This window comes from Pinus tabuliformis, chromosome 9 (assembly GCF_031772625.1).
Source record: "Pinus tabuliformis cultivar Carrire ecotype Pingquan chromosome 9, CPIR1, whole genome shotgun sequence".
Taxonomy (NCBI): domain Eukaryota; kingdom Viridiplantae; phylum Streptophyta; class Pinopsida; order Pinales; family Pinaceae; genus Pinus; species Pinus tabuliformis.
Window position 1 is genome coordinate 281,182,360 of NC_142307.1, and position 22,099 is coordinate 281,204,458.

General features: G+C 37.0%; 1 pseudogene; it reads right to left on the bottom strand.

The window, feature by feature from the left end:
• LOC149148264 (uncharacterized) lies at positions 1-4,086 on the bottom strand (annotated as a pseudogene).
• Positions 4,087-22,099: the final 18,013 nt, after the last annotated feature.

Consider the following 22,099-nt stretch of genomic DNA (forward strand, 5'->3'; position numbering starts at 1 on the left):
CTTTTTCTTAGTTTTTCAGATGTTTCCCTCTTTTCTATTCTTGGATGTTTCCAATGAAATAGTACGCTTTTTCTTGGTTGCCCAATCAGTGAGATGTTGCTGATTTTTGTGTCCTTTCTGGTTGCCCAATTCCTCCCTGTTTAGATCAGGAAGCGTCCCGGCTTCCTCCACCAACTGAGGGAAATTGCGTTGCAATGTTTCTGCATTGATCCATTTTGCCTGTGCTGGTGTGTGTCCCTTCCTACCAACCAAATATGAGAAGTATGGCTGATGTCGTGTATCCCGTTTCTTGAAGTCCAGAATTGTATCTTTGAGCAGAGGAGGCTGAAAATCTGGAATATTATCAACCGGATGATGAATTGTAAATCCATCACGAATGGTATAATCAAGAAAGGGAGTTTGGTTGATGACTGTAAGGTGTTGCAAAGCTTCCCATATCTCACCAAAAACCGGATCTGTTGTATACATATCTTTCCAAGCATCATATGCAGCACAACGCACCTCTAGAATGTGTAGGACCTGAGCAGGCGGTCGACTTAACAAATCAGCCATCTTATTACTTGTCCCCTTCTTGTATTTAATCACCAGATGGAATTGTTGAATGTAAGAAGCCCACTTTAAATGGCGTTGCTCTTGAATCTTTCGTTGTGAATTGATGAAGATTAGCGGATGATGATCTGTATGGAGGATGGTCTCTTTGCCAAGAATGTAATGGCGCCATTGCTTCAAAGCTTGCACTAAACTGTAGAATTCCTTGTCATAGGTGCTGTACATGAGCTTAGCATCCGCAAGTGCCTCAGAATGGTATGATAGGGATTGCATGATACTATCGTACTTATTAGTACAGTATGTTGTCAATAATTTGAAGAAGCAATTAAATGATGCCTGCCAAATATTTCTCTTTTGAATGGTATAACTAGCACGTGGATCTGTCAGGATATCTGTAGCTCTTTCCAGAACAGCTTTTAGAACCACCGATGCCCCATCACCAGTAGAACTTCCAAGAGGACGAAGTGGTGGTTGCTCTGAAGAACAAACTACTGCTGTCAAACAAGCAATAAGGGCATCTAAATCCATGTTGAAAACACACATAGCCACAGTCTTAGCAAGCCCAACTGTAGCACTGGGATCTGGAGTTAAGCTACCAAACAAAAAACGCAAATGACGAAAAACTGCCATGGAGACAATTCGTGCAAGTTCACTTCCAGGTGTGAGAAGCTGAAGGTATTTTGATAGAAGTTTTCTCCCTTTGGGAAGAGAAACCAGGCGTAGAAAAACAAGGTCATCTTTTGGAGCCAACCCAATTGGATGGCCACCCTCTGCTCCAAGAGGATCAACTAAGTGCAGAGAAGCTGCTAATCCTTCCAACAGAATCTGCCGCCTTCTTTTTAATTGGGCCCCACCATCTTGTAGTTGAGATACTTGCAAAAACCGATCAATATCATCCACATCAAGAAGAAGGCACAGCCCATCCTCAATAACAATCCTTGCAGCCAGCATTGGTTCCTGTTCAAGGGGTCTCTCAGTGGCCTTGGGTTCATTTACATTATCACCTGTGGCATTTGGTGTTGAAGGAGCGTCCACTTCCAGAAGTGGACGAGGCCTGCGAATAGAAGAAAATGGCACTCTTCCCAGTGCCTCTACCTGAAGATAAGCATGTGGCTCTGCTACAGCTTTTGTTCGCGGTGGCAATTCACGTAGAGAAGATGGTGCAAACTAACTTTTTCCTCGAGAACCAGTAGCATTCTTTGCTTGCACAGCCTGATGATAATAATCATCAACATAGGGATCACTGGTGTGAGTTGCAGCAAGCTGCATGCGAACAATGCTCTCGATTTCTTCTGCAGACATATACTTTGATCGGAACTGTGGCCAGCCATTATTAGACCTACCTGACTGGCTGTTCGTATCTGAATTCTGTTGGCTATTACGCTGATTTTGCTTTCCACGTTGTTGAGACTTACTACGCTGATCCCTAAAATCCCCACCCAAAAATGCCTCATTGTATCTGTGCATGGCAGGTGGAGGATGTGAATTGAATACTTGTTGAGTTGGCACAGGAGGAAAATGAGGAACACCACTCTGCATTGCCTGAAATCTTTGCTGCTGCAGCAATACCTATGCTTGTGCAGGCAACATAGCATTGGGTTGGGGCATTTGCTGATGCATCATATTAGTCATAATCCCCGATGGCCCTCCTGGTCACATATTAGATTGATTCAACCAGTGGCCTTGCTGAGGCCGTGTACCCATTACATGACTTGAAGAGTTGTATTGAGGCATCCCTCCTCCATATTAGATCACAGAAGGCAGAATTCCTCCGTATTGGATCACAGAAGGCAGAAGGTTTTTAACAGTGGCTTTAATAAGGGCTCGATAGTCTGTCACGAGGCGCCATTCAGAAGTATCTTTTTTGGGAATAATAAAAGCTGGAGATGCACATGGCGAGGATGACGTCTGAATATGACCGGATGTCAACAATTCTTCAATTTGGCGTTCTATCTCAGTTGCCTCTCGAGGAGCAAGGCGATAAGATGGGGCATTGGGTAAGGAAGCGCCAGGAACAAGATCAATGTGGTGTTCAACAGAGCGTGCTGGAGGCAGCCCTGTGGGTTGGGTGAAGACATCTGCAGATTCATGGAGTAGAGGAGCCATTGAAGGAGGGACTGGATTGGTGAGGTTGTCTGGCTTGACAGGGCGAACCAAGCACAAAGAAACATCTTGGTTTAAATTGACTCTTATAATGGGAGCTTTGCCAATGGAAGGTTGGGTTGATGTGCTAGCTGAGGATGTGAGCACATAGGTGCGCCCATCGTGCTGCAAGTGGTATTGGTGATCTGTAGCATGATAAACAGCATGTCGAGCCTCTTGGTATGGAATTCCTAGCAATAAATCAACACAATCTAGAGGAGAAACATCACATACCACAGTATCACGAAAAGGCCCAATAGCAAAGGTGACAGCACAACATTGTGAGATGGTAAGACGAGGACCGTCCTTTCTGACCCAACCGAGCTGATACGGGTGGGGGTGAGGAGTGGTGGGAAGGCAAAGGCGTTCAACTAAGTCTTGTGACACAAGATTCTTTTGACTCCCATTGTCAAGAATAAGCGTGGCCAACTCATGTTTGATTTGACAATTATGGGTAAACAAAGGCGTAACAGAGGTGTTTGTTGCATTAGCAGTCATGAGGATGAGAGAGGGGTCCACTTCTGTCGGATTTTCGAGAGAAACAGCTGGAAGTGGGGTAGTGGCCTTTGGTTGTTCGACCTCTGTAAAAAGAGTTTTCTGGGGGCGGAGATTTTTCAATACTCGACAATCTGCAGAAGCATGTGAGTTGGTCTTGTGAAATGTGCACCAGGGGGTGCGGTGAGGTGTGGGGGATGAGGCAGAGGCGACATTAGAAGAATCAAAGGAAGATGGACCATTTCTGGCTTGAGGATATCGGATTCGAGTACCCACTTTGCGTTCCACCGCCAGGGCCCGAATAAAGGCCTTGTCTAATGAAGCACTATCAAACAACTCAACTTCACGACGAAGAAGCATTAGCAAACCAGAATTAAATTTGATAATTAGTACCTCGTCTGGATCGGATATATGGAGTTGAATGCGCAACTTGCAGAAGACATCAATGTAGGCTTGCACTGATTGATTGGGTAGTTGTCGAAGCTGCAACCATTTGGCAAGGAGATTTTGTATATATCCTGGAGGATAGAAGCGTTCACGTAAGGCCTCGCAAAAGAGATTCCAAGATGTGATAGGCATCGATTTGGTCTCGGCTTGTTCTCCAAGTTCCACAACCAAGGACATATTCTCAAGATGAGTATCCCACCATGTTTGTGCTAGGCCTTCCAATTGTAGACTGGCGATCTGAAGTTTCATCTCCTCGTCCATTGTTGGACAGGTTCTAAAATAGTTGGAGAGGCTGCGGATCCAAGAATCAACAGTCTCACCATTCATTTGCCCTGAGAATTTGGGCAGTTGAAAGCGTGTATCAAGCTGCATTTGCCCTGGAGGGCGTTGTTGTTGTTGCAGCGTAATTAGCTCTTGAAGAGCCCTAGCTAAATCATTCACTGGCGAGTTCATGATTTTCATCCACTGAATGGAGTGAAATGTATGACCCTTAAAAAAAAAAATTCTTCGAACAGGTGGATGGCTTCCAAGATCTTATGCTCTGATACCAATTGATCTACTTGCAGATCTGAAAATTAAAAACAGAGAATCACAGAACAGACTGTAGACACAAACACTGGAATAACACAGGTCTGCAAACAATATCACTACTTTTTTATGAAGAAGAGATGAGCATTTTATAAAACAATGCAATCATTCTCTTTATTACAAAAGATAAAATCAAACTACATAATTAGATAAAGCCAAGATATTTTAGATGTTTCCTTTTTCTTAGTTTTTCAGATGTTTCCCTCTTTTCTATTCTTGGATGTTTCCAATGAAATAGTACGCTTTTTCTTGGTTGCCCAATCAGTGAGATGTTGCTGATTTTTGTGTCCTTTCTGGTTGCCCAAACCTTCTGCTTCCCTGGCTCCTCAACTAATTTTGCCATAAATTTTTCAGTTTCTATTTGAGTATCCAGCAAAAAGGAAAAGTTTAGTCCATGTGCATAACAAAATGACTATGCCAACACTTTAAATTTGATACAGAACTGTTTCTATTTGAGTATCCAACAAAAAGGAAAAGTTTAGCCCATGTGCATAACAAAATGACTATGCCAACACTTTAAATTTGATACAGAACTCTGAGGAAGCAATCAAAATCTTTTGATTAGTTTCTTCTCCTAAACTCATATGAACTTTCGAATCATATCATGTAATATCAACTACATATAAAAACTGATGACACTTCAAGAAACATCAAATATTTGAGATCAATCTCCCACAATAGAAATACACTCAAACTTACACTGAAGTTTCTTATGAAAAATCAAACTTACATTGAAGTTTCCTATGAAAGATTATAAATGCCTGACATAAAATTTTAATGGGGATTATGTCATACAAAATTTTATTGGCTTTGGATTTAATTGAAACTACCTTTCTAAAGGCAAGCATTTGGATTTAATTGAAACTACCTTTCTAAAGGCATCCAGGGCCAGTCCAGCCACAAACAAGATAGCAGTGGCCTTCCTCAAACGCGCCCTCCTCTTGCTAAGAAAGGGCCTCCAGGGATTTGGATTGGGTATCTTATTTAATAAAGCCACTAACTAGATAGATGTGGCCTTCCTCAAATACGCCCTCGTAGCAGTGGCCTCCCTCAAACGCGCCATCCTCCTGCTGAGAAAGGGCCTCCTGGGATTTGGACTGGGTATCCTCTGCTACCGGTGCTATTACTGCCGGTGCTGTTGTTGCTGAACTACACCCCCTCCTCCTCTTGCTCCTCTAACCGTAAAAGCTGCACACAATTTTTCCTTCATTTGGATTGGATATTCTACATACCCATCTGGATAGACATTACCTTAGATTGTAAAAGCAGCAGAGGAACTGGTAGAAGTTGCAGGTGACACATTATTTCTGGTGGTGTCTCTGTCCACAGATACCCCCAATTTTAGAGTGGTTTGTCCTCCACAGGCCCATTATAATTATTCCCATACAACACCCGAAAAACCTTTGATCTCTGCAACCCTTCAACAAGTGAGATTTCTTAAGAGAAGCACGAGCCCCATGGAAGGAAATTTCCTTAGAGACCCACGAAGGGGTTATGAATGTGTCTGCAACCTTTCAACAAATGATATTTCTTCAGAGAAACACGAGCCCCATGGCAGGAAATTTCTTCAGAGACTCACGAAGGATTTATGAAAACTGAATAATATTGAAACGGAATGAAGACAATAACATGGTCACATCAAACGGTGGATAAATTTTCAATCATCTGATGATGAATAACAGATCCACCAATGATGACAAGGGAGTTGTTTTCAAAAGGAAACGCCTTACAGATTATAAGATTCAAAATGATGTACCTAACCAAAAAAAAATCTTGTAACAATATAAATGTGGACAAATATTTATTAAATGTAAATAAGTGAATAAATTTAATTGCCACTTTTTCAATTTAATCACCACCTTTTGCAAGAACATAACCTTCTCTATTCCTCAATGGTCTAGCCAACTTTGAGCAGCCTTATGCCACCTTCGTTTAAATTGAAAGTGGGGGTTTTGATTAGAAGCAATTTTAAAAACCTCTTGGCATCTAATTCAATGGACATTTGATTATCACATTTGATTATCATTGGTTCTTGTGGCACTCTCCAATATCTTTCTGGATTCTTCTAAGTTATATTTTTTCACATTCAACATTGGATAATGCTTTGTACTTGGCTTTAGTGGATGATGGTGAAATAGTATGTTGTTTTTTATTGCTCCACAAGATGGCTCCAAATCCTATATTGAACACATTTCCAAAAGTGGACCTCCTATCCTCTGGATTTCCAACCCAATCTCAATCAATATGACTTGTTCACTCAACATTATAATAATTAGTATATTCAATCCCAAAATTAATAGTTTCATTGAAATAATAAAGGACCCTCTTTGCAACACTTCATTGGAAAACTGGAAATTGGAAAACCCTTCCTAACCCTGGTTAGTTTCAGATTTACTCATTCAAGCAGTTGCAGAATTTCAAGGAAATTCTACAGTAAGGATTAAAACAATGCAAGTGAAATGACTCAATAGATTTTGCATTCAATTGAAATGAGGCACAAGAAAACCTTCATAGCCAAAGTAGACATATCCAAAAAAAATCACAAAATCAACAAGGCAAATCTTCATCTATGTTATGAAACCAGCGCAAGAAAAGATAGATCAACGCCTTAGAATTTAGCCTCTTCGAGGGGGCAACCTCCTTTACATTACATGAATGAACAATTCTTGGATGATACAAATGAAAAGACCTCCTTTCTATATATAGGAGTCTAAGGGGTCATAACATAATCAGAGCCGACATAACAATAATAATGTAAGGGCACAATAATAACAATAGTGGGTTCTATGTGGCACAATAGTAATAATATGGGCACTACATGGGTACATCAATATAATAAGTGGGTTGTACTAATAACAATAATGGGTTACACTAGTAGTATAGGGGCCTAACATGCCCCTCTCCTTCAAAAAGCGTTGTCCTCAACGCTTCAGTAGTTCTTGATGCTTTTGTATAAAATTCTTGTCCTCCCACGTGGAATCTTCAGGGGGTAAGTTCTTCCACTTGATGAGATACTCTGAAATTGATCGATTTCGTAGCTGTCGAGTTCTTGTTTCTGTCACTGCTCCAAGTTCCAATATGATTTTTCCTTCCTCTTCACTTTCTGGCAATATTGTTTGAATTGGAATCTTTTGCAACTTTTGAATAAGTGGCCATACTTCTTCGTCCTTCTTCCATTCATCCCTTGCTTCGTTTATCCAATCTGGTTGGATAATAGAAATAGCACAAAACAATGCTTCCACATCCTCATCCTTGAAGAGTCTTCCCATTTGGTAAGGTCACCATTTTTTAAGTGCATGTAGTATTGCCAACATTTCCTTCTCATAAATATCTTGCTTGATATGTAGCAATAAAAATACCCAATCACCTACATCAAAACATTTTTCACTATGATGTTGATCTACCTGTTGTTTCGTTTGATTTTGCACCGAAGTGGCGTTATCCTTTAAAAGTTGGAGAACTTGTTGTTGATGCTCAATGTGATCTTTCTCTGCTTGAACCTTTTTCTTCTTGATATTTCCTTCTACCTCTAGAGTTTGGGGAGTGGTAATTTCTTCCAGTCCTTTACAAGATATGGTCGGATTCATTTCTTGATGCTCGATGTGATCTTTCACTTCTTAAACAATTTTCTTCTTGATATGTACTTCTATCTCAATAGTTTGAGGAGTGGTAATTTCGACCAATGAATTACGAGATATGGTTGGACTCATTTCTTCTTTCTTGATGTGATCTTTCACTTCTTGCACCTTTTTCTTCTTGATATGTCCTTCTATCTTGAGAGTTTGAGGAGTGGTAATTCTTGCCAATGCTTTACAAGATATGGTCTGATTCATTTCTTCTTTCTCTGGAGTGGGGTCCTGGCGTATATCTTCTTCTTTTGATGTTTATTGATCCTTTTCTTCCTCCTCTTCATATTCTATGTAAAATAATTTCTTATCAGCACACTTATGACCTTTAGTGCATTTGTTATCACAATTGTAACAAAGCCCTTTTTCTCTTTTTTCTTCCAATTGTTGTGGTGTAACCCTTGTAGGTTGTGGAAGGCTAGGAGAAACAACACTTCCATCTTTATAGTTGTGAGGGGTATGCTTCTTGGTTTCCATAATTTTGCTTTCTAATATGTCACAAATCCCTCTTACTCTTTCCAATTTTTTTGGTGTTCCTCTAAAGGAGGTGTTGCTTTTTGTATCTTCATAATGTGCTATCATTTCCTCCATGAAAATTGACCACGTAACAAGTTGTTTACGAGAAAAAAGCCCTTCATACCATAAAAATTGATTCGGTTCTAAATATGAAGATGCAATACATACCTTTTGTAATAGTGGTACACCATGTAGATCAAAATATTGCTCCATTTGAAGTATCCAATTTACCGGATCCTTGCCATTAAACTTCCTCATCTTGCTTTTTCTTGATTTTAGGATCTTGATATTGAAATGACTGTAACTCTTTACTTTCAGATCTTTAAGTTCTAAAATTGCAACCTATAGTAGCCCTCTGTGTCCTCTTTCCAATGCCACCAGTCTTATCCAACTTGGATTCTCCAAGGAAGAGTTATGCACAATCTCCCAAGATGACCTGATTATAGACTAGTTCAGTAGAGCGAACTTGTACGGCGTGCCACGAGTCACTGCTTCGACCTGTGGATCTTAAAAAGATATACAAGAAACTACAGTCAATCCTCTTTCTGTACCTTACAAAATTTTAATCCGATGCTCAGAGAGAAACTTAGGACGATTTTCCCCGGGTCACCTATTTGGAATGTAATTCAGGAGTATACAAAAAGACCAACTTCCTCAGATCATATCTCCGCAAATATAGTGCAAAAAGCTCCGAAATTTGGACCCGACATTCAGCGCGATTTCTTCTCAAATGGGTTTTTTTTTTAGCTTCTGAAGCGTCGCAGAAAAAAATTTATAGCGAAAATGTCACGATGACCTGTTTGGAGCAGCGAAACCCTAGAATCCAAAGCTCTGATACCAAATGTTATGAAACCAGCTCAAGAAAAGATAAAAAAGATAGATCAATGCCTTAGAATTCAGCCTCTTCGAGGGGGCAACCTCCTTTACATTACATGAATGAACAATTCTTGGATGATACAAATGAAAAAACATCCTTTATATATATAGGAGTCTAAGGGGTCATAACATAATCAGAGCCGACATAACAATAATAATGTAAGGGCACAATAATAACAATAGTGGGTTCTATGTGGCACAATAGTAACAATATGGGCACTACATGGGTACGTCAATATAATAAGTGGGTTGTACTAATAACAATAATGGGTTACACTAGTAGTATAGGGGCCTAACAATCTACTTCTCATGTAGGTTGAATTCTCTTCCTCCCTTATTAACTAGATAGAGACTTGTAACGATTCTATTTGATATGCAATTCTAACAAATGGCTTGACCACTCAATTTTTTTCCATCTCCTCTGCCTCCTCCTCTTGCTTTTGCTCAACTAAGGTTTAACAAAACTAATACTTGATATAGACTCAGTTCAAGGACCGTAAGAGGCATCAAGATAGTAGCAGGGGTGAAAACATCACATTTAATGACCACATACAACCTCTTATAGTTTGGTAATGGTTCTGTGGTAGAAATAAAGGTATATATGACCATAAAATATGTTTTGCAATGCAACTAGGATGAAATTTGAGGAAATCCTACATGTACTTCCACAGAGTTAATCAAATGCACTGAAAGATGGTGCTTGGATATCCAAGATTCATTGTTCAACCATTTCAGGAAAATTTAATGTAAATGGAATTCTATTCGAAGCCAATATTGTTTCTAGCCTTTGAGCAAAATGCAACATGAATCTAGCCAAGGGAGGATGAAAGCGTTAACATCAAAGCACGACCTTTGGCAACACATCTTGTATCAAAAATACATATATACCAAGAAAATAGAGGAATGGGTGTGATTCCCTAGCAAGCACACCAGGGGAGGCTCAAGCTTGAAGAAGGCCCTCATTGAGTCACTCGACATTATTGGTAATTACCTTTACTAGAAAACCAAAAACAACAAATTAATTCAGCTAGGTAAGCACAAAGGAATAGGGAAGGAAACAACGTACAAAATGACCATAATCCTACATAACTCAGGATTTGACATCTTAAGTTCATCTCAAATGTTGTTATCGCATTAACCAAACCATTCATGGACTAGATTTTTCTCAACAGAGATGATATGAGATTCACAAGAGAGACAACAAATCAACGAATCATTTTTAGAGTTTCATTAGTAAAAACGAGTATCAAGTTAGGGATGAGAAGGATATACTTCTCTCAAGTTCCAATTCAGTCAAGGACTCTTGTACCTCTTGATACACTGTCATATATACCAAAGAAATCTATAACACAATCGCAACCCGTCCAAAACAAAAGGTAAGAAATAGGTCCCCTGGGGACTTGTATCATGCTAGTATCAAGAGAAGGAGCAATCATGTAATCAAGGTTATTTCTTTGCCAAAATTGATATGAAAACATAACAAGCTATCCATCGTCAAATTCATTACATTTTGTATATTGAAATAAAAGAAGGATGGATGTAGGATTATGCTTTGAGGAGAAAATCTCGAAGAACACAAATTTCATCCAACAAGGAAACGTATGCATGATGACAAAAGGAAGATGATTGACAAGAATTTATAAATAACATGGGGAAACAAGGCTAGTTTCTCAACTTGATGCTTGGGATTATCCACAAAGTATCTGCCCATGCTATCAACAAATCACATCAGGCTAGGTGCTTTGTGTGGTTCCAAGTATCATACACAAAGGATTTGTCCATGCTACAAACAAACCACATGTTTAGTGACATGTGGAAAAAGCATATGATAGGACCAAGATTTTATTATATTTGATGGTAACTTTAGGCAGTTGTTACCAGTTATTGTCACAAAATAACTAAAATGCCCACTACGTAATGGAAATTGTTGCCATATCCATGCCATGCCAAGTGAAACTACCAACCAAATCAAATGAAAAAATATTTGAAACTTAATTTCAATACGACTCAGTTGAAGTGGAAAATCAAACTTGAAAGAGGAATTTCAATTTGAATATGGCACACATCAAATCTACAAGTTGATGAATCTCAATTTCAATATGATCTAGTTGTAATGGGGAATCGAGCTTGAAAAGGGAATTTTAATTCATTAAGTGACACAACCATACCCAGAAATATATAAATATTCTATGCATTCCTTATATACATATGATAGAGCATTCAACATACAAGAGTTTCCGCGGTAACTCATTGTGTGATAATTTCGAGATAAAATGTTACCTCCACAGAAGATAGGCAATGGGGATAGGAACTCACTACCTAACCACAAACTATCGGCACCCATTTCTTTCTTTATACATTTGTCTCTCTTGAGCCAAATTCTAGGGCATAAGGTGACTGCTTCAAGCACAAAGCCCAAACTGTAAATTGATCTAGAGACTTCATTGAAAAATATTTCCCTCTTGTTCCATAACCTTCTTTTCTCCTAGCTTATGTGTTTCCTTTGCATTCTGCCCCCGATGGGTATAAGGAGGATTTCTTAAGTCCCACTCCCACTAGTAGCTTGTCCATTTTTTCCAATCTGTCCTAAAACTTATGGACCAATCAAATGCAACCCATTTTTCCTTTGTCTGTTTTTTTTTGTTGGTTAGCTTGTTAGCTTTTGTTTTCATGTTTCTTTCATGGTATTGTAGACAAATCACCTCAATACCACTTGCCCCATTGCTTGACACTTGTTAATCTTTCTTTCCATTTATCCCTTAAGCAAAGTCCACCTCAACCCTAGAATCTGTTGTCCCTTTTCCCTGTGTGCCTATGTTTTCTTTCTGAATATTACACATTTATAAATGGACGGAAGTATACACATTAAGTATATGCCGAATCGCGATAAAAGACGTGTGCACCTTGTTTACACAAACTTTTCACACAACTTCATCGCATCAGACAACAACATTAAATGATGCACATACATCCATTCCTCTGCGCCACATAAAATGGATGGACATATACACACTGTTTACACACCAAATCTTGATATAAAGAACGTCTGCACCTTGTTTCTCTGAACTCCTTACACAAACCCATCAAATCAGAAAAAAATTGCGATATTCTCAAACAGACAAAATCTTAGACTAAATATGCACTCAAATTCCCAATACAAAGACCTCATAAGATTTACAATACAACCTATCCCGCAAGAGTAAACTGACTTCATTACAATGGGAAAAAACCATTAAAGAGCCCTCTCGACAGAAAGCTCTGAAATAAAGGCAAAAAATATAACTTGCAAAGATCAATACAGAATCCTAAGATAACATTCTTTCCATGTAAGATCCACCCATTCGAAACAAAACAGATCAAACTTCACAACTTTAACAGCCTAGGGTTTCCAACACAGGCCATCCGTGCAATGTTAAGATAAATCTCGGCTAAAAAACCAATCTCGGACAAATATCTTAACACAGGATCCCGCAGCAAGCGCCCTCGCAATAGTCATGAGATTTAAACGATATTGACCAAAAGAGGAGCTAGTACAAGCTCCCTCTATTGTTGATAAATGTACACGCAAATCGTGTTGGGTCAGCAATGGTACAAGCTCCCCCTATAATAAATGTACACGCAAATCGTGTTGGGTCAACAATGGTACTAACTCCCTCTATACTAAATGTACACGCAAATCGTGTTGGGTCAACAATGGAATAACTATTTTCTCATGTAGAAGATATGGTGACAAGACAAAAGGATATTGACCAAAAGAGGAGCTGGTACAAGCTCCCCCTATTATTGATAAATGTACACGCAAATCGTGTTGGGTCAGCAATGGTACAAGATACCTCTATAATAAATGTACACGCAAATCGTGTTGGGTCGGCAATGGAATAACTATTTTCTCATGCAGAAGCGCCCTTGTAGGAAGGAAAGCCATATTTCCTATGCTATTGGGTATTGAATGTATTCTAAGAGCTTGACGGGATAGCCCTGGCCGTTCTCCCCAGATACCCTGACAACTACATGCATACATACATGGACATATATAAGATTCCTACAATGCAACAGCTATAAGAATTTTGAGCCACCTCCGCCTCCCCTTTGATCGCCACTGCCACCACCAATCCGTAGGAAAGCAGGCATATACGACACAGGATATACAACGTATGCATTTAATTGGCATATTAGTTTGAATTTGAATTTTGAGTTTGAATGCGAAAGCCTGCTCTCAAAATTTTAATTTCTATAACCTGATTGCAGAATCGCAGAATACCAAAGCATGCTTCCATGGCTGTTGTGGCCCACCTCTCCATCTTCGTTTTTTAAAATATAATTTATTAATTTTATAAGTTTTATATATTAATTTTAATTAAAATAAATAATTCAATTTCATATATTTATTTTCTCCGTTTTTAAAATCTAATTTATTAATTTTATAAGTTTTATATATTTATTTTATTAATTTTAATTCAAATAAATAATTCTATTTCAAATATTTATTTTAAAAAAATTATAATAGATAATATCTTTATTTTATTTTACTATCTTTACCAATTAAAATTAAAATATGTTTTTTAAAATCTAATGTATTAATTTTATAAGTTTTATATATTCATTTTATTAATTTTAATTAAAACAAATAATTTAATTTTAAATATTTATTTATTAATTTTACTTGAATAAATAATTATAAAATAATATTAAGTATGTTTATATTTTTATTAAAAAAAAACCATATATATATATTATTTTAATAAAATACAAAAAAATTATTATTTTATAAACATAAAATGTGGAATTTTTTATTGGGTGTAGAATATAAAGGGACAGGTTGTTCTATTAAGACAATTTATGGTTAAAAGGTCACCTATTAGAAATTTGGCTTAAACACCCTTGGATTGTGGCTGCTCAAACCACAGGTTAAACATGCTAGTCATCTCAAAATTCACATTGCCTAATAAACAAACAAAAAACATAAAATTTATAATTTATACATATCAATCATAGTTCATTTATACATATATAAAATTAAAATTTTATTGGAAAATATTAAAATAAAATTATACTAAATATTTAATATTTTAAAATAAAACTGTGCTACACTATAAAAATAATAATGAATTTATTTTTAGAATACGAATAAATTATATATATATATATATATATATATATATATATATATATATATATATATATATATATATATATATATATAATTAAAATTTTATTGAAAAATATTAAAATAAAATTGTATTCAATATTTGATATTTTAAAATATTAAAATAAAATCTTTTACAATATAAATGAATAAATTAGTTTAAATTCATTTTAATTATTAATTTATAAAATATTTACTAAAATTAAATAAATTTAAAAAATAAGAAAAATGATTATATAAATATTTGATATATATGGACTAAATATGATGTGTAATACTACCAACCAAAAAAAGTGGCATACCATGAACAATAAGTTGTTAATATTGATAAAAACACTTAGAGGTCTTCTTGTGATTTGTGTTTCTTGGGGGGTGGGGAGTTTCTTTCTTTTTTTGGGTTCTATGTTTCTATTGTCGGATTCTCGCATATTTTACTTTTCAATTTCCATGTCACTCATCTTCTTCTCGAGTTTATTATGGATGATGAACTACTTTATTATGGCGAGGATAACCCTTAAAGTGGGCATGTATACCCATCCCATGAAGATTTATTTTTATAAAGGATCGCCCATTGGTTTCACCTCCCATTCACATGATAGTGGAAGTGTCTCACTTTCCTCAAGGCTTATTTAATTTGTCATCAAATCATTCAGATAATGCACAACATTTGGAGGTTCCAGGCCTGATTCCTTCTGCTAAGCATGCTCCATCTCTGGATACAGCAAGCCCTAATCACAATAAGCATCACGTGACAACCTATAAAGCAACACAAATCAAATATTTAAATGGTAATAGAGGATGATATTCCCCTTTGATACATTCTACAACTTATGTATAGGAATCTAATTGGTCGGTTTGCTAGGAAGGCGTTTAAACCTTCTTCTCTACCACATTGGATCGATTCCAATTGGGTTCTTATTATCCGTCTTTTCTGCAATTCCACATATTTCCTAAAACTTAATTATGTGGTATCGTCAATAAAGTAGATGAAGTGAGGACTCTCCTATCCTCCGACTAATGTTGGTGAAAATCTAGGTTGATGCTTCAAAAGTGGAATATGGATTTCGACGCTTCGCTTAGCCCCATGTGAATGAAAAAAAAATGGGCCCTCCTCCCATATTTGTCAACACCATTCTAGAACAAATCAGTGTTGGAAAAAATAGGAAATCATATTGGCCAATTTGTTTGTTGGGAGGAAGTTTTCCTTTCAAAGCAAGATGGATGAGTGGCATGGAAGTAAGTGGAGATCAACCCCATTGAAGGTTTCCTAGAGGATATTGAATTGGTATTCAACGAGGTTGCATGGAATCAAAATATGGATTATTGGAAGTTGCTCTTCTATTGTTTTCCTTTCCATGAGGTAGGTCACCTCATCTCTAACTGCACCCGAAAGAAAAATTCTAATTATCTAAAAAGTTTATATTAGGAAACTTTTGAACATGTACATTGAGGCCTCAGGGCTGAGGGAGAAGGTTCCTCTAGATTCCAAACTCGAAGACACTGACGACGACCATCCTCCCTCCTTAGGTAAGTGGTTTCAGACCCCCTCATTTTTTCCTATAAAAAATAATGATAAAATTCTTCATGATGGTAATATGCTTGGGAAATTTTCCAAAGTTATGTCCCTGATAACAACGTCTCCAATGCCTTCTATTCAAGGTCTCTCCCTCTATAAAATGTTGCCACATGTCAAGGAGAATGATGTATTTCCAAATCTGATTTTTGCTTATGGTTCGAACTCTTCATCCAACTCTTGTGGGAAACCTCCTTCTGTAGATTATAAGGTCATCCGTTCCTCAAACGAGCTCTATGTTTCTATTGACCTCCATGTTAAGTGAAATGCTCTCTATTCATCTTCCTTGACGCGTGAATATGTTTCAGCGTCTGGTGGTCTAGCCATGGATGCTCCTTCTGTCAATCATGCCAGTCACAAATCCTTGCTTTCTAAGGCCCAATCTAAGGTTAGGGAATACATTCTAAGTGGAAAAAATACCATAATATCCAAGTTTCTTAGATAAAAGGCCCCTCCCATGAAGGAAAATGAAGGTCTTGTCTCTAAATATTAGGGGGTTTAGGGCCAACACCAAAAAATTGACTCTAAAGTGTCTCATTCGAGCCCACATCTTGGATGTTATAATGATTCAAGAAACTATGCCGTCGAGTGCCTATGTGGTTTCAATTTTATAAATATGGTCTCGGAATTAGACTTTCTTCTCATTGGATTCAGAAGGTTTTTTGGGTGGCTTTCTTATGGCTTTGCAGCCTGATTCGTCATTTTACTTTTATCGATCTCTTCCAAACATATAGCAATTGATTTTGTTTCAAAAAAACTGGAAGAGGTGAGTCATCACATTATTCCAATTACAAATTCTTATGATGCACTAAAAAAGTCAAAATATTTATTTTATTCACTCTCATAATTGGAAGTAGTTCATAAATTAGACCTATGATGCATGATGTGGAAGCCATTCACCAATTCATTTGTCGCGGTATACTTGGATGACATCCTGATCTTCAGCTAGAGTTGGGAAGAACACCTCCACCACATCCGCAAGGTTCTCCAAACACTGCGGCAACACAAGCTATTGGCCAATTTGGAGAAATGCACTTCTGGGATAACCCAAGTTTAGTATCTGGGATACATTATTGATGAATGGGGAGTGCATGTGGATCTAGCCAAGATCCAAGTCATTTGAGATTGGCCAACTCCAACCACTCTGAGAGAGCTCTGTAGATTTTTGGGTCTTGCCAATTTCTACCACAGGTTCGTGTTGGGATTCTCTCATATCACTTGGCCCTTGAGTCAATTCACCTAGGGAGGAGCGAAAGAAAAATTATTTTCTCTGAATCTCAACAGAAGGCATTCACGGAATTGAAACATCACCTCTACTCTGCACTATTGCTCACATTACCATACTTGCAACAGTTGTTTTAGATCGAGACAGATGCTTTTGACTATGTTATTGGGGTAGTCCTTACTCAACAGGGGCATCCAGTGGCATATCACAGTGAGACACTTTAAGACACAGTCCAAAAGTATCCCAATTATGACAAGGAGATGTATTCCATTGTGCAGGACTGCTGACAATGGAAGCATTACATTTTGGGGAAGGAAACGGTCATCCGCACAGACCATTGACCCCTGCAGTTCATACAGACGCAAGGGAAGTTGCAGAATGATCACCATCAGAAGTGGTCCACATACCTGCAACAGTTCCATTTGAATATCCTTTCAAATTCTAGCCTTACATCTTAAATTCAATGTGCTACTTGGCTTGGTCATATGATGGCATCTGTAACATTGATTAGGAATTAACAAAATTTATTAAGAAACCGGGGAGAAGGATCCCTTGATATAAAACAAATGCCTTTGCCTAATTATTGGTTGCCTTATCTAGTCCCCATTCAAAATAAACTTTTTGAAAATGATCCTCCTACACCTACCATTGACCTGCTTTTCCTTTTGAGGCTCCATCTAAGAACATACAAAATTTTCTATGAGAGAGTTTCTAACCTTGGAACGCCTCCTCTACCACCTCTAGATGAATTTTCCAATTCTACCACTATCTAGGTTTTGAGTTGATGATTATAGGCTAAGAGGCATATAGAAAATTGTAGGCCCAACAAGGTTTCAATTTTAGGAATCACATAAGTTTAAATCCCAACGCAACATAGATTTATATTGTTTTTTTAAACATGAATATTTTATATAGCATGAAACACAACCATTCCCACAATAGGAGAATCACTAACCATTAGAAAGAAATTAACCAAGTTTTGTGTTTGCAAAGTTGGTGTTCATGGACATGGAGCTCGACATTTTTAAAGGAAATTAGCATCTCAATAAAACCTTTACTAAGGAAAACCTAGAGATTCCTTCATGACTAGAGCTTCTATTGAGCTAGCGCAAATTCCTTTAGCAAGGCAAACCTACAACTTCCTTCATGCCTGGAGATTGTTATCTATAGGAATAACACTATTCACAAAATAAGAACCATTCCCACAATACGAGAATCGCTAACCATTAAAAAGAAATTGATTGATTGATTTTTATGTTGGTAAAATCAATGTTCATGGACATGAGGCTGAACAATTTAAGTCATAAAACAATTTATAAAAAAGAAATACACCAGATCAACATATTAACTAGAAAATGAACCAGGTGTCACTAGGTTTCTTTGAAATTCCTCCAATGTCTATATCATTTTATTATAATGCATAAAATATTTAATCCATAACGTATTCATATAATTGAAGACATATAGCCAATTATAGGTGAATTTAAACATACTGGTAGTAATTTTCCAAGTGCAAATATAAGCACGGTATTCTAAGTGGAAAAACAAGATATCAAAAAAAAAATTATTGATATAGTTGAATACATACAACAAATTCCTTTTGTATATTTGATTTTTCAAGGATACTGTCAAAAAGGCATATGTATGAAAAATTGTTAAGTTGTTTCTATTTTTTTTTTAATTCTTAATTTATTGTAGGAAAGCAAAATTATTAATAGCATGTAGGAAAGAAAAATTCAATTATTATTAACTAAATGCATGTAATAAATTTGCAGATAATTTCATCTATGGCAAGAGTTAGTTATGTTGCTCATACAAGGAGAAATGGCAGGCGAGTGACTAGGGGTGCCTAGCTACAATGCTCTTCATCAGATGAGGAAGGAAAAGGTAATGTGAATGTCCACAATGCTCCCAACAAATTTTTTGAGGATGGCCATGTGGCAGAGGCTAATGTTGTCCCACCATCAACGACAGAGCCACCACCAACTATTGTTCAAGGGGCAAGTTCAAGTAAGAAGATCAACATTGTAAGAGGTTGGAAAAAAAAATATATGATACTTGCAATTGACGACATAGAGTTTAATGGGTATTTAGTTGGGGCATCTACAAAAAGCATGGTATTTCGCCCTCCTCAATACATTATTGGATAAATAGGATGACTCATACAAAACGTACAAGGCCTCTTATAGTTATGACTGAAGAGGAGGAGGCTGAGGTGGTTGAGTGGTGTAAGGAGATGGCCCAATTGGGACATGGGATAGAGTTGATACAAGTCAAATCCATTCAAAGATGGGTTTCCTAGTAAATCATGGTGGTTTGGATTCAAAAAAATGCATCCAAACCTTGTATTGTGTACAACTAAGGGCCTTAACAGAGATAAAGCTTTAAATTTATGCCCTGCAATTGTGTCTAATTTCTATGACACTCTTTTTAGTGCATGCAATAAGTATTCTTATGTTGTAGACCATATATGGAACTGTCACGAACCAAGTTTATAGGCAGGAAGGAATTATGGCATGGGAGTAATCTCCAAGAGAGGGAGCCGAAATGTTCCAAAGATTTTGCTTAAGAGCAGGAAGTGGATAACTATTCTATGTTGTGTCAATGCAATTGGCACTTCAATCCCATGCTTTTATCTATTCAAAGGTAAAAATCAATTGGAAAACTATATACAAAATTGTGAACCAGGTGCATGCATGGTTGCACATCCTTATACATGGATGACTAAGGAATTTTTTTTAAATTGGATTTGTCACTTTGTTGCATCTATTCCAAGTGGTGTCTCACTTGAGAACATACACCAATTGATTTTAGATGGTCATGGAAGCCACATTATTGTGCAAACAATTGAGGAGGAAAACAATTTGGGCATCAACCTGTCAACATTTCCTGCTCATACCACTCACATATTTCAACCCCTTGATGTCAGTGAGTTTAGCCCTTTCAAGAACTATTTAAGGTCAGAGCGAGCTGCATGGATGGAAAAGAATCCAAGGTTTGAGGTGAAAAGGTTTGAGCTAGCATAGCCTGTAAGTAAAGTCTTTAAAAGGGCTCTCACACCATCAAATGTCAAGGTTGGCTTTAGGAGGACTAGAATATGGCCACTGAACTATGATGCTCTTATGCATGATACTAGTTGTAGCCAAGCATTTCATGTAAATGGTCAAGAAGAAGGGCATGTCCAAGAAAATGTTGAAATTCAAGAAGAAGTGGATGAACATGAAGATGCAGTTACAGTTGATAATATAATTTCCCTCTCTCAAGGACACTTATATGGTGATGATGATGAACAGGTAAGTGAAACACAATACAATCATGAACGAATTGGTAGTAAAATGGAGGTTGTTCTACCAACTGAAGCACATGGAACTTCAGTTGCTGATTTTCTTAATGACTTTGTTGATCATGAAATTGAAAATGATAATGTGGTTGAAAAAATATATTGTTACTATTTCACTAGGAAGCAACAATGACCAATTAACATTGCCAAGCCAAGTAACCCCACCATTATGGCTGGTAGAAGCCATGATGAATATAAACAAGCATGGTGTCTTAAGAACGAATGAAGAAAACATGAACATGCCTTCACAACCAGTAGAATTGAACAACGAAATTGTTCATTTTTTTATGGACAATAAATCAATGGAAGAAGATAGTTTACATAATGAGGAACCATACGAAGAGAATAATATAGTTCAATTAGTAGTCTTAAATATTGAATGACAAGTTTCAACCAATGGCATGCATCATGCATGGAATGAGAAGTTACTTAGTTGATTACCAAAGCTACCAGTGGAGATAATGTCAATGAAAAAACAACATGGAACACTAGGTAGTCCTCGTTTGGGCCAAAGTTCATAGTTACTCACATCATAAACTATATAGCCCTATTAGTTGAGTCTAAAAAAAAATAACTTGACATTCAAGAATTAAAACGAAAAAAGAAGGATTTAGTCAAGGAAAAGAAGGTAGCAAGGATTGTTGCAGCACAACTTCGAGTAGAGGAAAGGCTTGAAAGAGAGAAAGTAAGGCAACAAAAGGATGATAAAAAACAAATAGAAAGGTAGGAAAAGAAGCAAGAAAGGCTCAAAAAATTCTTCAAAGAGAAAGAGGGATAACAATTGACAATGATGCAAGCACAGTTAGTGAAACTAGGATGATGTCAACCACATATTACCAAATTGCAAATAATACACCATTATTCCAAAACCTCATAAACATTCAAGTGCCTCAGTATCAGAATGGGGGCTTACCCACTTGTTATATTCCTACTAGTGCAGGTGTCAATCCTATGTATGCTTATCAAGCAAGGAACTCAAAAAGTTTGTGCACTGAAGATTTTGGAGGCCATCTAGACTAGGGGTGTGATATGTTTTTTGTTGTAACCACATTATGATGTGGATTTTGGATAGATTGCCTCTTTTTCTTGTCACGTGATGATTTTGGCTTATAATCTAGGTCGGTTTATTCCATATTGTTTGAAACATTGTAATCAAAAGCCATTTTAGAAGCAACATTCATAGTCTATTTGAATGGAGAAATCCTAGCTTAGAATGCAAATGGAACTTTTGTTCTGCCATTACCTACCAAATTATCCACAACATCAATTTTTTCTCCAAGTTGCTAAATAAATGACAAATGAGGGAATAACGGTATCATGAAAAACTTACTTTTTATAATTTGAAAACTCCATAAAATAGTGAATAACAACAATAAACAATTTTGGTCGATGCAAACATCATGATTCCATTTATTTTGGTGGTCATTTTCAACCTCATAATTTCTCCCTCACTATTACAATTGAAATTTCATTCAATTCCATTTGACAATGCTTATGGGGGATAGCTTTGCTTCCCTTGCAATTGGGTTAATTGTAAACATCGTGAGTCCATTGAATAAAAAAAAAAATATCTTTA